The following is an 18,272-nucleotide window of genomic DNA, read 5'->3' on the forward strand; positions in this document are numbered from 1 at the left end:
TCTTATAAGTGTTGGGTGTGGAATGCAGTCCGCCGGAAAAAATGGATCGTGCCCGGGGTTAAACGAATGGCGGGGGTGGGGGAGCATGGCGGTGGCAGGCAGTTCAGGGGAGGGCGCGGCGGCGGCGGCAGGCGGTTAGGCGTGTGGCGGGCTGAGAAGATGAACCGTGCATCAATTTCGGAGGTTGAAGAAGCCCTTCTAGCCATCCATGTTGCATCAAACGGCTCACAAAAGTCGACTGACCCAAATTGCTCCTTTAGATTGCAGGATCCATGTGGCATTCAAGGTCTCGATGGTAGATTCCGCGTCCGCGCCCGGTTTGCGGGCTCGACGCGCGCGTGACCAGCTTCCGCCGCGACAGCCACCATGCGCGCCTCCTCCGCGCGGGCGGAGACGACAATGACACGCTAGTTCCTCCTCGCCGGCATGCTGGAGCACGCGCTCGTCCTCCTCTTTGTATGTTGTGTGCATAGACGCGGCTCCACCAGCTGCTCGCATGCTTGGCAGCACGGCAGCATCACGAGGAGGGACTGCAGACGACGTGAGAGGGCGAGCCTTCGGCTTCATGGCACAGGGATGGCGGTGACACGGCGGTGATGGGCGAGAAATTGTTGGCCGGAGCAGGCGGGCGCCGGCATGCGCAACGGCGCTGGCGGCATATTGATGAGTGCGCGTATGGGAGCTTAGTTTAGTTTTATATATGGTTGTTCAAACTTAAAAGAAAACCATACTAGTACACGTAAACATTAGGCTTAGGCAGCGCTTTTATTAGTTACCACAGCCACGATACGGAATCCTGTGCAAGCGCGTGAACCGCAGCCGAGCGGTCGATCGAACGGTGTGTCACCGTGTCGCGCTCGAAGGACATCCACCAAACCTTTTTGTGTGTGTGAAAACAATCCACGAATATTACTGAACTTGTTTTTCCTGGAAAAGTTCTTGACGCTACAAATATTTCCATATATTTGAATTTAGCTCCAGTTCGTGTTTATTTGGATTTGGACGATTCAGGTGCGCCCTAGTTTTTTTTTTAACACTAATTTTTTTGTGTGACTGAGAGAGAACGTGTGTATGTGTCCATATGTGTGTTGTGGCGGAAGGGCAATGTGGAGACAGTGTGCGTGTGATAGAGACATGGAGAGGTGTGAATGTGCAAATGATCATGCATGAGTGATACATAGACAGATGCCGTTATGTTGTGTATACATGAGAGAACAGTCTTCTATTTTACTTGTGTGTGTGTGAGAGAGAGAGAGAGAGGAGCATCCGTAACACAACAACCATCTCTCTCGGTTCGTCCGTCCCTCGCATGATCGCATGTAACACATGCATCAACGCGCACATTTTGACACCCTCACCCGACCCCTGCCCACCTCAAGGCCCGCATATCGCTCTCTATATCGCACGCACAATCTCTTTGTGAATACCCTGTTTAGAATGTAGCTTTCCGTCACATACACACACATTTCTCTCCTTAGGTTTATTTTCTCTCAATATCTGACACACACACACACACAGCACACAGCACACACACGCACCCTTCCCCGAGCACACAATTCATCCCCATCCAAGGTTATATGGCGACCACTCCCGCTTGTGCTTCTCTGCAACCCAGCATGCACAACACCTCAATCTTCAAAGTGGGCATTGAGGAGATCGAAGACGGCGACCACACTGCGCTACAGAATGCGGGGCCATTTGGAAGCTGGATGATGTGACGACGGCTGACTGACTCCTCCCCCCACCCTCTCTCTCGCACAAAATTACCAATCCCTCTCTCCCCCGCACAAATTTTTCAATCCCTCAACCCATGAGATCCTTCCCCTCTCATCCATGTTTTTCCAGCTCTCTCATCAAACCTGTTGTCTCTTCTCCTTCCACGTGTACAGAATCCGTATGCACACGCATCTCACGTATATTACATGTCTCCATCTTTCTCACAGACCTAACTTCTTACTCTCTCTTTCTCTCTCTATATCTCTCTCTGTTTTGTTAGGTTTGTCTCCTACTCTCTCGTCCACATACATACAATCTTTCCTGCCCTATCTGCTCCATCTTCGCAAGCTCTCTCTCCATGTTTCATTCACACATTGGGATACATTCAAAATGTTGCTTGTATAATGGTTGATGTAGAGTTATTGTTGGTTTTGTTGCATCCTACAAAGTAATAACTATGGAATGCATTTTGATTTTCATTTGACAGGGATTATGTGAGTTTGAGCATGTTGTGAAGTACTATAGACCTCGTATACATATTGGAATTCGACAATGATTGTAACTATTGAATTGTATAGACCATTACATTCGAAGTCAGTAGCCTAATATATTTATTTCACAATTTCAACAAATTATTAATTCACTACATACTAAGAAAACAAATGTGTACACCCTTCGTTTTTATTTAAGTCCGCGTATTAGCATTGGTCAAAGTCAAGTTTCGTAAACTCTCAGAAAGCTTATAACAAAAAATATTAGCATATACAATAACAAATAAATATCATTAGATTCATTATTGAATGTACTGTCACATCATACATATCTGTTATGGTAAATGTTTATATTTTTCTATAAACTTGGTCAAACTTTAGGAAGTTTGACCTCGGTCAAACCTAATATGCAGAGTTTACTAGTACTACTCGCTAGTTGCTTAGCTGAATCACCCAACACGCCGCACGGGGAGTTAAGTGTCACAAAATTTTGAGGTCAGCGGGAAAATCTCCCACGACCCTGATTCGAGCAGTGGGAAGTTACCATCATAGCCTTCGGAACAGGACTATGGATGACGATTGGTAGGGGGCTGTTTTCGTAACTTCAGGTTCACCCTACCCAGCCAACCCCACCCCGGCACCCAGAGTAGTACACCTGAATACTCCCCATTTTCTATCCCCATCGCAAAATAGACTTCTCCATGGCACCGTAGCCTTCGTGCACCGTAGCGCATCTGCCTCATCGATGACCTCGTACGCCTCACTGGAGCCGGTCCACCGTCGTCGTCGTACATGGAGCCTCTTCCCTTGCACCGTCTTACACGGTCTCGGATCTGCTTCCCGAAAGCCGATGCCAAGCGCAGAAGCACCACCATCGTGGACAATGAACTGACTCTCGTTGCCGACCATGACTCACAGAGGCCACCGCGACCATCGTTCTCCTCCTCAATTGGTAATGTGTGTATTGAATCACTTAGCAGTACATGTGAAGTCCCAATTTTGTTTATACCTACCCTTCAAATTTCCTAGGTGCTATTGTTCCCTTAAAAGTAATTGGTTATAGCCTCCATTGTCCAACAGAATATCATCTTGTAATTGTGTGTCGCTCCTGTATCGCGCTGTGCTTGGGTAGGTTTTTCATCTGCAACCAGTAGTGTGGCAAATGATGGAAAGTTTTTTAGAACTAGCAAGATGCCCATGCGTTGCACGCATCAAGATGCATTTGTATGAGTAGTTTATCTTGTGGGAGAGAAGGATGAATGAGGGAAGGCCTTATTTGCAAATATGGAGAGGGGTGTGGGTATCATTTTGCAAAATTGCCATTGTTTCCTTCGTATCTATCAGATATAAATCGGACGGCCTATATTGCAGGATGGCAGGCACACCATCATCACCAACTCTGTTTTTATAAGAAAAGAAAAGAAATTAGAGAGTAGAGAAGTAGAGATAAATATTAAATATAAAATAAATATAACAGTAGAGAAGAGAGTAGAGATAGCAGAGATGATGGGAAAGGATTGCGCGCGGGGGGGAAGCGGCCACACGTGCGCTAGTTTTGGCGCGCGGCGTCTGGCGCGCTTTATAAAATCCAAAGCCCTCCCACCGCTCTGTGCCTTGCCACCGCTCTCTCCCCGCTCTGTGCCTCACCACCGCTCTCTCCCCGCTCTTTCTCGCCTCGCCGCCGCCGCATCACCGGGAAACTTGGGGATACCGTAGTGTTCGCACGCGCCCCTCTGACGGCTTCTCCACTGAGATCCGGTTTCACAGGATGCGCCTCGGCCTCGGCAATTTCGACACCGCCAACGAGGCTGCCTGCCCATACGATGCGGCAGCGTGGCGCCTCCAGTGGCCTCATATAACATTGAACTTCCCCAACATGCCGACGTGGGAGCGGGTACAGGAGCTCGCGCCTCTGCCGCGGCTTATCACCAATGAGGATCGTCACGACAACCGGAGGCGGGAGCACCGTCTCGGCATCGCCGAGATGGACAAGGAAGCCATCGCGCTGTGGCACCAACGCTTCCCGTAGGACATCATCAACAAGCGCGAGTTCTACGTGCAAAGGAGGGAGGAGAGGGATAAGAGGAGGGCGGAGCGAGCCGCCTATCACGAGGACAAGCGTAGGCGAAAAGCGGACGCTCAATTCAACATGAGGCTAGGAGCAGCGTCGCCCTAGGAATCCGACGACGATCGGTATCTTCCCGCCTATAGTCAGACGTCGGAGGAGGACATCACCGAGGAGGAGTCGGACGACGAGGAGTAGTTGAATAATCCATTTTTTTATCTATCTATGCTGAGAACTATCCTCTACTCTCTAGTCCCTACTCTCTATCTCTACTTCTTGATCTCAGTGTCGGCGTACTGGGAACCAGGGTACCCAGACTTGCCTGTCTGCGGCCCACGTCGCGTTCCTGGTACGGCCCGGTAGGGCCCAGCTGATCGACCATCTGCTCAAGACCCTCACGAGGGGGCCAACCCTCGCGAGGAGAACGACCAAGACCTCCTCAGGGAGCGGCCTCACCTAGGTTGCTCCGGAGGGGCGAAAGACCTCTCCCTAGAGTGGCCTCGGCTAGGCTGCTTCGGGAGGGTGGAGATCTCAAGGCAAGGGCTGCCTCAGGAGGAGGCAGTGACGCAAGCCATGACGAACCGTGCCAACGGGTGCCAGCGCGCGCCAGTGGGTGCAGTTTCCATATCGGTGCAAAGGAGACCGCACAGGCGCAGGTTTCCCCTTTGGTGCAACAAGACCAAAGACCGCAAGGACGGCAGGAAGGATGTCATCGCCGAGCCCACCACCGCGTTACCGCCTGCCCTCTTTGCAGGCGAAGACCACCTTTTGTCAGGATAGGAGCATCCTTGTGTTCCCGCTCAAATGGCCATTGTGGGATTCCCTTCCCGCCTAAACATTTCGGGGGAAGAGGACCCTGGCTGCCTATATAAGTAGCTAGGGTTCCATCATAGAGGGGATCGACCCATTGGGACTTAGACTAGCAAAGGAGCAAGAACATCCGCCTCCTCACCCTTCTTGAGCTCGCCTCCTGAGCTCAGGAAACCACTGTACTTGTTCATACTCGAGCCCTCGCGAGGCCAATCCACTAAAGCAGGACGTAGGGTTTTACATCGCAAGGTGGCCTGAACCTGGGTAAACTCTTGTGTGCTCTACTTGTTTGCTTGCTTGCATTCCATTCCCACCACCAGGAGAAGAGCGAGGCACTAGGTAGATGTGTAGTGGGAGAGATCTTCGTCACGCCCCTGTGTTCGAATCTTAAGGGTTTTGCAGAGCCCGAAATCTGACATTTGGCGCGCCAGGTAGGGGGCGTGTCGGAATCTCGCTTCTCCGACGACCTCGCTCCGCTCTTCTCCGTCGACCTCGTTTCACCGCCATGGTGGACACTCGCCAAGCACGCGTCGCCCGCCGCGCCGCCAACGTCGCTCAGACGGCGCCCGCGGGTAACGGCGCACCACTCTGCCCCAACTCGTCGGTCGCCAACGCGGCCACGGACCCATCCGTTCACGAGCAGCAGGACTCATCGTTGCCGCTGTCCGTGTGGCGTGAAGGCCGCACGGCGACCTCGTCACCTTCGCCGGCCCCGGCGTCATCCTCGTTGGTCCGCCGCGGGCCGGTCTACCAGCAGCCTGCACTACTGATGGCGCGGGAGCTCCTACGCTACCGTCCGGCGGACGACCTCTACGACGAGTGGCTCCACCGTATCACCGAGCTCATCAACGCCGCCGGGGAGGCGCCCGCACCGACCCATTCCTCTCGCCCTCCGTCGCCCATGGCGGGGAACGAGGACCACAGCGCTCCGCCCCCACCTCCACCGTGCGGCGCCGGCCAGGGGCTCAGGCGCGGGGCTCCATGGCGCGAACAGCCCCGCAGGGCCCCCAAGCGCGGCGAGGAGAGCTACTAGGTGGTCTCGCGCCCCCAGGCAGAAGCGCGCGTGCTCCCCGCTCAGCAGCACTAGAACCGCGCCCCACAGGAGGTGGTGGCGCCCGCACCCCAAGATCCAGCACCGCAGGCGCAGGGGGCGCCAGCAATCATGAGCGTGGCTGGATGCCATGCCCTAGCTTCTGAGCTACGGCGCCTCGTCTGGCCCAGCAAGTTCAAGCCAGATTTGCCTCCGCATTACGATGGCACCGCTGACCCAGCGGAGTTCCTCCAGCTCTACGAGCTCAGCATCAAGGCGGCAAACGGCACCGAGCAGGTCATGGCGAATTGGTTCCCCATGGCCCTCAAGGACGGTGCACGCTCCTGGCTCCTGAACCTTCGTCCAGGATCCATCTCCTCCTGGGAGGAGCTTCACGAGCGCTTCATCACCAACTTCCAAGGTACCCGCGACCGAGCTCCAGCGGCCGCAGACCTGGGCCGCGTGAAGCAGTAGCCTGGGGAGACCCTGCAGAAGTACATCCAATGCTTCAACACCGTGCGCCTCAAGATCCCCAGGGTCTCCAACGAGGCCATCATCTCTGTGTTCTTCGACGGTGTCCGTGACGTCAGGATGAAGGAGGAGCTTGCCATCCACGAGGACCTGTGCACGGCCCTCGAGATGTTCAATCTCGCGGCAAAGTGCGCCAGGGCAGAGGAAGGCCGCCTCTCCCTCATGGAACTGCCTGAGGCGGAGGCCGACGACAAGAAGACCAAGGCCAAGGAAGCAAAGCGCAAGGGACCAGCCGTGCTGGCCGTGGAGCCAGAAGTGAAGCGCGGCTGCGGCTACAACGACCCTCTAAGAAATAACCGTCCGTACTGCGTCTTCCATGATGTCCATAGCCATAACACCAACGACTGCCAAGAGCTCAGGGCGATGCGCGGCGGGCGCGGCGGGCAGCGCCCTGAGTGCGACAACCATAGCTACATCCATGGAGGAGGCCGTGGCGGAGGACCCTGGGACGGCAGGAACTCGTGCCAAGGATGGCGTGATCAGCCTCATGAAGACCGTTGGCAGGAGCAACCTCGTGACGCCCCCTGGCGTGACCAGCCTCATGAGGGTCGCCCTCAGGGCAACGCGGGCCTGCCTCCGCTGCCACCACCGCCAAGAAGGAAGAACGAAGACCGCCAGGGAGACGAAGCGGGGGGCTTCCAGGAGCCATGCGGGGTCGCGTGCATCCTGGGAGGAGCCCATGCTCCGGCTTCTCACCGCATCTTCAAGCAGTTTGCTCGTGAGGTGAACGCGGCACTCCCCAGGCCCGACGCCATGGGCAACCTCGGGTGGGCCAAGCAGATCATCGCCTTCAACCCCAAGGATCATCTCAGGTGCACTGCCGTGCCGGGCACTCTCCCGATGCTCTGCACCCCGACCATCAGTAACGTCCGAGTGACCAAGACCCTCATCGACGGTGGGGCAGGGCTCAACGTCCTCTCCATCCAGATCTTCGAGACTCTTCAAGTACCCTACAATCAGCTGCACCCGACCAAGCCATTTAACGGAGTCACGGATGGCTCCACCCTCCCGATGGGGCAGGTCCGCCTCCCCGTCACCTTCGGCGACCATGACAACTACCACACCGAGCTCATCGACTTTGACGTCGCCAACATCAACCTCCCGTACAATGCCATCCTAGGGTACCCGGCCCTCTCCAAGTTTATGGCGGCGACCCATCATGGCTACAACGTCCTCAAGATGCCTGGAAGCGGCGGAGTCATCACGATCGCCTGCGATGAGAAGGAAGCGGTACGTTCTCTGGAGCGCGCCTACCAGACTACGACCATTGAGAGCTCCGACGGAGACGGAGCCGTCTTCGCCATGATGACCGCCCCTAAGAAGAAGCAACTGCCAGACTCTCAGGCCTCGGGGGCTCCCGACAGCACCACTTCAAGCTTCGCGCCTGCTGACGAGGCGCCCTCCGCCCTTGCATAGGGAGGCGCGCCCGGCGCCCCTCTCAAAACGGGCTTGGGGGCTCTCCTCAATGGGACCCTGGACCTGGTCGTGAGGAAGGTGCCCGGGTACCACTCGCGGGCACGCCCCGCCGTGCGTCGTCATGAGCTCAGCGTGAGCCTCATAACGCTGGGGGCTCAGGACCCTATCGACCAAGCTACCAAGGAACATTACCCACCTACTCAAGACCCAAGCAACCAGTTTCGCGTCTGCATCGACATCTCGAGCCTCAACAGGGCTGCCGCCCAGGGCCTCTTCCGGCCGATGGCGGTTGGCTGGAGGAGGGCCTTCCCCTCTGGCCTCCGCAACGCGGCCGCCAAATACCAGCACTTCGTACAACAGGTCGTGGGGGCCCAAGAGGCTCAGCAGCAAGCGGTCCTAATGGAGCAGGACCAGGACCCCCGCGACCGATGAGGGCCTCCGGAGCCCCTGGGCCTTGGGAGCTCGGCTCTCCTCAGGAGCAACCTGCACGGCTCGCGTCTCCAGCTACCACAACTCCTCTTCAGCGGCAAGTACCAGGTGATGTCTCAGGTATTTCATCGAGGGCGCCCCTCAGGCTGCATCATCCTCGAGCTGCTGGGGGCTTACCCCCCACAGCTGTCTCTTTTTGCGCATGAATCAGAACTGGTTGCTTCCTTCTGCATCATCTATATGGTTGGCACCCTCACCACCAGTAAGGTCATGAGCCCTTGTGAGCCCTCCGCGACCGCCCCATGATTAAGGACTGGCACGGCGTCTGTGCTCGGGTCCGTCCCTGCAGCGTCGCTAAACCCAAGGGCTGAGCTCTGTCTCGCGAGCCATTCCCGTGACGTCACCTCCCGTGGTCCTTGGTGCCTTGTTCTCGCATGGGCTAATCGTTGGTGGGTAAGTAGAGGCCCGTGGCAGGTGCCTCGCTCCCGCGGGAACCGCGCGCCGGTTGTTTATCTTTTGGACTATAGCATGAGAAGACTGGGCACGGCGTCTGTGCTCGGGTCCGTCCCTACAGTGTCGATAAATCTAGCAGCTGAGCTCTGTCTTACGGGGCGGTCCCGCTAACGCCACCTCCTGGGGTCGTTGATGCTGCGGCCTTCTCATGCAATGCCCTCTGGAGATGCATTCGGCGCAGGTCTAGGCAACCCATCTCTTTTCACGTTTTGAAGAAGAAGACTTAGGTGCAACCCGCCTCAGGCGCAACCCACCTCAAGGTAGGGTCTCGTGAGTGATGCGTAAGCTCACGAGAACTTCCTCAGAGTCGTTCAGCTCGGCCTGAGGAGGGCCCATATACACCCTGGCTGTCCCGCCGTGCAAGCCACGTGTCCGGACGGGCTGTACACGCCCGGGAGTCTCTCCCGGTGGGAGGCTCCCCTCCCACGATCCAGTGGAAGTGCTTAGATCCGCGCTGGCAAGTCCGAGGAGCGGTTGTGCCCACGAACCAGTGGAAGCACCAAGCTCCACGCTGGCCAATACGACCGAGGAGCGGTTATGCCCACACTCCACGCAACTGTGGTAGCTCTATGCTCCGCGCTAGTTATAAACAACTGAGGGCGGCCCCCAGCGGTCGCACCAACCTCAGGGAGCTTTTCAGCTCACGACACTCACAGCTTATCCTTGGAAGGGTATCACGAGGGGGGCTAGGCACGGGGGCTATGCTCATGTCACGCCTGGCAGACGCCACCCTACCAGGTGCCCAGACACCTGGCTTTCTCGCGCCCCCATCCTAGGCGAAGGCTCGTAAGCAAGGTATGGTGCTCGTTCTCCCTTATGAGAGCCGTTCGTACGTCAAGGGGGACCCCTGGGCATCGCGACCCAGGGGCCTCACTAGTCACGTAGCCCCTCACTCCTTGGGCCCGGTGCTCAACGGCGGTCGAGGTATGCGTGGGTCTGGGCCCTGCCGACCTAGAACGCAAACGGTCACTTGAGCGTTAAGGGGGACCCCTGGGCATCGCGACCCAGGGGCCTCACTAGTCACGTAGCCCCTCATTCCTTGAGCCTGCCCTGGTGACCCGGAGGGCTCAATGGCGATCGAGGTATGCACGGGACTGGGCCCTGCCGACGCAGAGCACTTAAGCAAACATGAATGGAAGCAAGCACGGAAATCACAGAATTCAAAGCCTAGCTATTACAATAAAGCTCAAGTTCATCAAATTCAAACAAGTCTCACGCCTCCTCGAGGCACTCCCATTCTCCTGAGCAGGAACAGGTCAAGCATCGCCGGATGCGCCGCATCAGCTTCCGCCTCTTCAGACGCATCAGCAGCAGCCGGAAGGAACGCCTCCACCAGCTCTTTGACCTTCTCCGCCACACACTCAGTAGCCGCGCCCCCCAGGCTCGTAGCCAGTGGCTGGGATAGCATGGCCAGGTCGAAGCTGGGGTCACGAAGGAAGAAATGGCCGCACACCTGCGCCAAGGCAGAGGTAAGAAGCGACCGGCCCTCAGTATCAGCTAACTGACCGATTGCAGATGCCACATCGCCCAGGGCCTTCACGAGTGCAGCTAGGAGCCCGGTAGCGCCGTCCTCCGGGGTGGCCATGTGACACTCCAAATTTTTTATTTGGTTTTTATCAAAAACTTTGTGGTTTTGAGGAGAGACTTTTGTTTTTTTTAAAAAAATTTCTTTTTCAGAAAAACCTTCCTCTTAAAAACCTCCTTTTGCCTTGGCAGGGATTTTATTTCTTTCAAACTTTGGTGGTTGATCTTTTGCAAACTTCCTCTCTGTTGGTTCCCTCTCAAAATTATTTTGGGAGTTTAATTTTTTTCTTTTAAAAAGAAACTCCATGAAAATTTGGGATTTTCATATCTTTGAAGCCACCCTTGGCTTTGTATTTTTGCCCATGAGATAAAACCTCTCCAAAACCTCCCCTCCCCCTTGTGATCAACCTAAATTATCTGTCCCAACTAAGCCAAACTGGTTTTGGATTTTTATTCTAATTATTTTTCCCCCAATTCAATTCTGAAAAAAAATTGGAGCCTGAGAGATTTTCAAAGCAAGTGCCCTATTGCATTTGAGTTTTGACCTCAAACCAATTCTCCTGGATTGTCCTTAGCATCCATAACCCAGAACCATCTTGATCCACTCCTACTCTTTTCAAAATTTTCAAAATTTAGTCTCTGCAAGTTTGGACCAGATTTGCCAAATTTGGTGAAATTCATATCTACACTCCTCCAAAAATTCCACCAAAAATCATGCAGCCTACTTGAGCAAGGAGAAGCCACTCCACCAAAAATCAGCTCAAGGAAAAATCACCAGAGGCCAATTTCATTCGGTCGAACACCTTGTGGGCACTGTTACTGTTCAAAGTTCAGAAATTCAGTTTCAGTGTCATCTTCAGTTTCGACAGTTTCAGTCACGCGGCCACAGTGCACTTGGCACGTTGCTCGCGGCCTCGCTTGCTTGTCCGAAGCTTCACACGCGCACTTGGCGCGACCCTGGCGTCGGTGGCGCCCTGGCCCGCCTGCGCCGGCGTGTCTTGCGGCGGCCGGCTCCCCGTAACGGCCGACAAGGAGGAGAACGGCGGCGCAACGCCGTTCGGCACCGCCCAAATCCTCTGGTGGCTCCGGGTGGCCTTCTCCGTGCCAGCGCACGCATGCGGCACCGTCGCCGTGGCACAGCACGCACGGAGCGCGCTCTCTGCCGCCGACGGGCCCGCGCCACCCCGTTCCGTCGAGCTCGACCCAAACACCCAAACCCCGGCCAGTTTAACACTAAAACGGGCCCATTGAACCTCCGTGATGACGCTCGACCCCCTAACCACCCCGACCGAGCACTGCGCCACCGTAATCGCTCGCCGGTGATCCTCGTTCACGGCAACCGCCTCGGACCGCCTATATAAAGGGGTCCCGAGCTCACTCTCGTGCACGCAGCACCTCCACTACTCACCAACACCCCGCCAGGCCACTAGGGGGACCTCGAGGAGGTCTCCTTCCCCGGCTCCGGCCGCCCAGATCCGCCTCGGCCTCCAGCTCGATTCACTTCGGTGAGGCCACCTCCGGCGCCCAAACCTCGTCCGTAGCCCTCTCTTGCACCCAGTAGTCTAACCCCCACCTCAATTTAATCTTTGCAGCCCTCTCCGACGAGCTCCATCCACGCCCGAACCACCGTCCGCCGGAGTTGAGACCGCCGTCGACGTGGTGCTCACCGGCGACCAACACCACCTCCCACCGTTGCGGAAGGACACGGTGAGCACATTGGTAACCTCTGATCCCCATGCCTCGTCGTGGATCGCCGCCGGCGACCTCAGCAGCTCTCGGGCGCCGACGAGCCTCGTCCCTCCCATTTGAATATTTAAACATGACAAGTGGGACCCGCTGTCAGCCTCTCTGTCCTTTCTAAACGAAGCGTTATCTGAAAACGCCTTCTGCCAAATGCGTTTTCTCTTCGGGCTGGCGTAGTCGCTACCGAAGCGTTTTCTATTTTTATAAACTAGCCCCTGGAAATCTTCTGTTTCATTACAGATAAGTCCCTGGACAAAAACCCTTATAACTTTTAATCAGAAAAGTATTTTTGATTGATTCTTTTTCTGTTCTCTTTAAAATTTTGTCTAGTTTTTTATCAGATTTATTTGAAAAATATTTGGTTTACCTTCTGTGCTCTCCTTGGTATTTACGTTAGCGCATGTATTTTATTTAAACCGTAGATACCGAAGGAGGTGACGGAGCTGCGAACTTCACCGAGCTAGGCTCCGACTACTCTGAACCAGGCAAGCATGTTTGAACTTTTGATATGATGAGTGTCTCGGCATGTTTTGCATTTAGTTAGTTTCATGGCATGTTGGTAAGCATACCGATGAACGTCATTCTATGTGATAATAAGGTGAGTGAGTTCCATGATCCATACGTGGATGAATGTGAATATAAATGGCCATGTGTTGGCATGAGGATGGGTACGATGGCAGTGTTGTAGCATGCCAGTCTTACTCCAGACTATGTGATTTCAGTGTCAAACCATATCGGTCCAGTACCTATCATTTCCTTCCTTGTACTACCACATGTTTTCCGCAAGGAATATGGTTTAGTAAGTTGCAAACCACTTTCATGGTACACACCAAAGAGGAGAGGCCGTGATGATGGTTCCATGGCCCTGGATTAAAGCCAGTCATCCGGTCAGGGGGCATGGGTGTTTCCGGTTGGGACCGAGAGGGGGGCACCCCTTAGAGCGCGCGTATATAAATTTGATCCCATGCTATTTGAGATTGTGATCTCCCCGTCTCAAAAGTTTTTCTTGGACGATGACTAGGGTGATTCCTAGGATCGAGAGGTAGGATGGGTGTGTACCGGTTAGTTGTGTTTTCTCCCGAAATACCATAAACAGAACTAGTCCTTCGTGACTACGGAAATCCGTTGACTGTGGGAAAAATTTTGTACAAACTCTGCAGAGTCATATATTCCTCCAAATCATCTCTTCCATGTCAAGTTTCGTTCCATCTTATCCTAATCAATTGGCAGCTTTGATGACAGAGACTCCGGTGAATCGCATGAGTGCTGAGTCCGATTGAATGATTATCCTTGTGGATGGACTAACCCGTTTATTCTCATGGATTGAATGTTTATTATGAGTATTGTTTACTGGTGAATCTAAAGCCCTTTCTGCGATGTCGCTCAGACGTCCGACTGTGGCATTTCTTTTAAAGCCCTTTATGTGATGTCGCTCAGACGTCCGACTGTGGCATTTCTTTTAAAGCCCTTTATGTGATGTCGCTCAGACGTCCGACTGTGGCATTTCTTTTAAAGCCCTTTATGCGATGTCGCTCAGACGTCCGACTGTGGCATTTCTTTTAAAGCCCTTTCTGTGATGTTGCTCAGACGTCCGACTGTGGCATTTCTTTTAAAGCCCTTTTTGCGATGTCGCTCAGACGTCCGACTGTGGTATTTCTTTTAAAGCCCTTTATGTGGTGTCGCTAAGACGCCCGACTGTGGCATCTTTTTCCTTATTTTTATTTTGTTCACCTTTCGAGGCGTCACTTCAGACACCCGATCGGTCTTCATTTGTGTTATGTTGGGATTTCAGGCGGACTACCGCCGTTTCCCCTTTTTCTTACCCCATTATGCTAATTTTATTTATTGTGCATTAAGGAATTAATCATGTTGCATCCATGCACGCATTTGTTATATCTTATGTCCGAACTTTCTTGCGAGTACTTTCAAAGTACTCACTGGCTTGTTGATTTGGCCAGATGCTGACGAAGGCGATCTCATGGATGAAGAGTTCGATAGCGAGTCCGACACTTAGAGGAGTCCCAGTCAGTCTCGTGCGACCCTGGATTTGGCCACTGTTTTATAACCGCTTCCGCTACCAAATAAATTTATCGAGCCTCACCTCGACGTTCGATGAAATGATATCCTTAGAGTCTTGTATTTCCCTCCCCGCTGTGCTTTTCCACCACCAACCTATCCATGAGTCAGTAGTATGTCTCCACACCACTGTGTCCTGTCCGCCATTATGTATGATTATTGGCGTGCTTGTAATAATTTGGTTGAGCGACCGCAGTTCAACCCTATAATATATTTTATGCTACTGGCTTATTGTATCAAGAAATTGTCTACCAGTGAGGAGGATTTCTCTCATACTGGACTCAAAAGACTGGTTTATCAATAAATATTTTTATTGGAAAACCGGTCGTGACAGGCCAGCGGCTCTTCGAACCCCTCCACGTAGGCGATCCGCAGCAGCCTGCGGGCCTCGAGCTCGAAGGCGGAGAGGGCCTCACGGCCCACCGTCGCCGTCTTCTCTGAGGCTGCGAGGGCGTCCTCCCTAGCCTTCAGCTCGTCCTCGCGCTTGGCTTGGGACGCCTTGGCTTACTCAGCCTTCGTCTTCAGCTTCTCCAGGCTCGCGCGGTCGGCGAACTGCTCCTCCTGCAACCGCGATGTCTCGGCCTTCTCGCCCTGGAGCTCCTTCTCCAACCTCTCAAGCTCCAGGGCGTGCTTCGTGCTCTCCTCATGAAGGGTCTTAAGTTCATCTTCCGCCTCTTGACGATGCTTCTCGGAGGACACTGCCTGGGCGTCCGCGGTCTCCCGCGCCCGTGCAGCCGAGGCAGCCTCCTCCCGACCCTCAGCGACGGCCGCCGAAGCCTGACTCCAGGTGGCCTGCACAGACTCCTCCGCTTGCAGCCACCCCGAGAGTAGGCCCAAGTGGGCGTCCACCGCATGGTCATCACCGTCCCGAAAGACAACGCGGAGCTGGTTCAGCACAGCGAAGGCCGCCTCCAAGGCCTCGGGACCGGATCTCACCTGCTGACGAGGGGGCGCCACCACGATCGCCCGCTCGGCTGAGGGCTTGGGGGCTCTTATCGGATTTTGGGCCGCTCACCTCCTGGCCTTGACCACGGCATCACGACCTGGCATACCAGTGACGGCCGATGCTTGCCTAGGGACTGGGTCTCGCAGGAGTGGGGAACTAAGCTACCGCAAGTACGGAAGAGAAGGAAGGTCTTGCTTTAACAAAAGATCTCATGAGGAACCCGGGTTTATGACGCTTGTTCGACAGCAAACAAAGGTTGCAAACATTTAAAAACCCTCGGGGGTCCATTCATGGTTGCCTCGCAGGGACCAAGCAAAAGAAAACCGCCTCCGGAGGAGTGCGCCTGAGCTCCTTCAGCGGCGACGACGGTCGAAGGACACCGCATCCCTCCGGCGGCTCGGCGGCTCATATCTCTTGTCAGAGCTCGAGGCCGTCGTAGGAGAAGCGGAGCTGCTACTAGGGGAGTCGGGGGCAGAGCCAATGGCGAACACTTCGCCCCAGGCCTCGGCGCCTAGGCAGCACCGGAAATGGTCGTCGGCAATCCCCTCCTCTTCGTTGCACGCTCGTCGCCGGCCATCCTCCCCGAAGACTTTGAAGGTCAGTGAAGCCAGCCCATCCAGCCTGAAGTGAAGAACGTGCCTCCCGGCAGGGGCGCATGCGCGGCGCACCACGCCCCAACCCCAGGTCATGTAGACCTGGCCAGAGGAAATCACCTCCACGTCGGCGTACGAATGGGGGAGATGGCATCCATCATGCCGAAGCTGCATCGTCACTCGTCTGCGGGCCGGAAGCACCTCCCTCAGACACGGGGGGAGGAGGATCCAAGTGTGTGGGGGAGCTCCTGCCCACACGACGAACTCACAGACGTCATCCTCAGCATGAGGCAGCGGCAAGAGGCATGGCGTCACTCGCCCCGCCGGGCGGTCACCTGCACCGCCCCCATTGTCGTCGCCCGCGTCGCGCACGGCCGTCGTCGGGGCGGCCGTATGAGGCGGAAACCCTGGCGGCGCCCGCATACACCACGTGCGAGCATCCGCCGGCCTCTCAGGCGCCCTCGGCGAATCACGGTGCCTCTTCTTCAGTGGGAGCTGCTCTGGCTCCACCACCGGGTCCTTCCCCTTCTCTGCGGCGGAAAACCTGTGAATCGGTGCCATCGAAAAACCCTCGCCGGAGGAAGAGGAACTGGGGTTTTGGCCTGGAACAGTCAAATGACCGGGGGTGGCGTTTTGTCCCCCATTTATAGACTGAGAAGGCAAATCGCCAGCCACTCTCGCGCAGGCGACCGCGGGCACGCCGGTTCTGTCGCCCGCGCCAAGGAGTTATCAAGTCACACGGTTACCAAGGCTGTGTGGGGAGTGGAGTCGATGCGTCCCATCCAACCGTCATGCGTCGGCCTGGCCCGCAGTCTTTCGGTCCCGCGGCGCTTTGTCCTCACCTAGGCTTCGCCCAGTAGCCAACTCTGCACGCGCCTTGGGCCCGGGGGCTACTGCCGGTGTACTGGGAACTAGGGTACCCAGACTTGCCTGTCTGCGGCCCACGCCGCATTCCTGGTATGGCCCGGTAGGGCCCAGCTAATCGACCATCTGCTCAAGACCCTCGCGAGGGGGCCAGCCCTCACGAGGAGAATGACCAAGACCTCCTCAGGGAGCGGCCTCACCTAGGCTACTCCGGAGGGGCGAAAGACCTCTCCCCGGAGTGGCCTCGGCTAGGCTGCTTCGGGAGGGCGGAGATCTCAAGGCAAGGGCTGCCTCAGGAGGAGGCAGTGACGCAAGCCATGACGAACCGTGCCAGCGGGCTCCAGCGCGTGCTAGCGGGCGCAGTTTCCATATCGGTGCAAAGGAGACCACACAGACGCAGGTTCCCGAGGGGCGAGACAAAGGTTTCCCCTTTGGTGCAACAAGACCGAAGACCGCAAGGACGGTAGGAAGGATGTCATCGCCGAGCCCACCACCGCGTCACCCCTGCCCTCTTTGCAGGCGAAGACCACCTTTTGTCAGGATAGGAGCGTCCTTGTGTTCCCGCTCAAATGGCCATTGTGGGATTCCCTTCCCGCCTAAACATTTCAGGGGAAGAGGACCCTGGTTGCCTATATAAGTAGCTAGGGTTCCATCATAGAGGGGATCGACCCATTGGTACTTAGACTAGCAAAGGAGCAAGAACATCCGCCTCCTCACCCTTCTTGAGCTCGCCTCCTAAGCTCAGGAAACCACTGTACTTGTTCATACTCGAGCCCTCGCGAGGCAAATCCACTAAAGCAGGATGTAGGGTTTTACACCGCAAGGTGGCCTGAACCTGGGTAAACTCTTGTCTGCTCTACTTGTTTGCTTACTTGCATTCCATTCCCACCACCAGGAGAAGAGCGAGGCGCTAGGTAGACGTGTAGTGGGAGAGATCTTCGTCACGCCCCTGTGTTTGAATCTTAAGGGTTTTGCGGAGCCCAAAATCCAACACTCGGCACTGTAAACACTTTTTTAAAGCGTCGCGCGTTGCGATTCTATTGGAGATGCTCTAACATGGCAGACGAGTGCTTTAATGCGCGAGTATTACTAGTAGTATATTTTTCTTGCCATGTTGAGATTTTAAAACCACGAGTGCGAACATGCAGAGGAGTAACGAAGACCAAACACGGGATATTGGGGACATCTTCAAGGAGCGTGGCAAGTTAAAGGGGAGCTGCACCGAACCTGTATAATGAGCTTTGGTAAGTAACACCCTTTGAATTACTTTCGTTTAGCCTCGTGTTCTTGAATGTGTATATGTTGTAGTTTTTGTTTCTCTTAAGCCTCGTGTTCTTCGATGTGAAATAAGAAGAGTCTTAATCGTCCTAATATTTTTTCCTTTTGAATTCACTTCTCACAGTTCTATTTATCTGGCTTCTACTAAATGGATCTAGGTTGCTAGTATTGATCTAAAAAAGAAGTAACTTCATGTCAGCATGTAGTTCCTACGAGGAGGGAAGTATGGTCAACCTCGAGATCATGT

The sequence above is a fragment of the Triticum aestivum genome, chromosome 3A, assembly GCF_018294505.1.
Source record: "Triticum aestivum cultivar Chinese Spring chromosome 3A, IWGSC CS RefSeq v2.1, whole genome shotgun sequence".
Lineage (NCBI taxonomy): Eukaryota > Viridiplantae > Streptophyta > Magnoliopsida > Poales > Poaceae > Triticum > Triticum aestivum.